The 380-nt window shown below is 39.5% G+C and overlaps 1 long non-coding RNA gene across 1 annotated transcript in view; it reads left to right on the plus strand.

Annotated features, from left to right (window-relative positions):
- Positions 1-380, plus strand: part of LOC136796975 (uncharacterized) — a 16,972-nt gene that overhangs the window by 16,242 nt on the left and 350 nt on the right. Inside the window, exon 2 of the long non-coding RNA XR_010844769.1 lies at positions 76-280. This is a non-coding gene — a long non-coding RNA (uncharacterized lncRNA). The remainder of the gene's footprint in view (positions 1-75; positions 281-380) is intronic.

A 380-nucleotide genomic window follows, 5' to 3' on the forward strand; every position in this document is an offset into this window, starting at 1 on the left:
TATGAATAATATGAATTATAATTAAAAAAATGCACTTGATTAATCACCAAATTTTTTGTGTTTTCTGTGGAACAGGTCCTCCCAACGCTACCCTTCGTCTGTAACCACTTGATGTGGCTATCTTCAGGCCCTTGAAGTTTGAGTGGCGTAAGGTATTGGTCTAAATGAAGAATACAGGCTCTAGTTCAGAAACACGCCAAGTATATCAGCCCCAATCCCATCTCGGTCCAACAGGACTCATCTCAGTTGATATAAACAATGAGAAGCTACCATTGCAAGTGTAAGTTTATCTAGTTTAATTCATTTGAGTTTTTCCTATTGTAAGGATTGGATGCGGGAGGAATTTGATGGTTTGGTGGAGCCCCAGAGCTCAATTCCAT

The sequence above is a fragment of the Halyomorpha halys genome, unplaced genomic scaffold (assembly GCF_000696795.3).
Source record: "Halyomorpha halys isolate HHAL.00 unplaced genomic scaffold, Hhal_1.1 Scaffold409.1, whole genome shotgun sequence".
NCBI classification, from domain to species: Eukaryota; Metazoa; Arthropoda; class Insecta; order Hemiptera; family Pentatomidae; genus Halyomorpha; species Halyomorpha halys.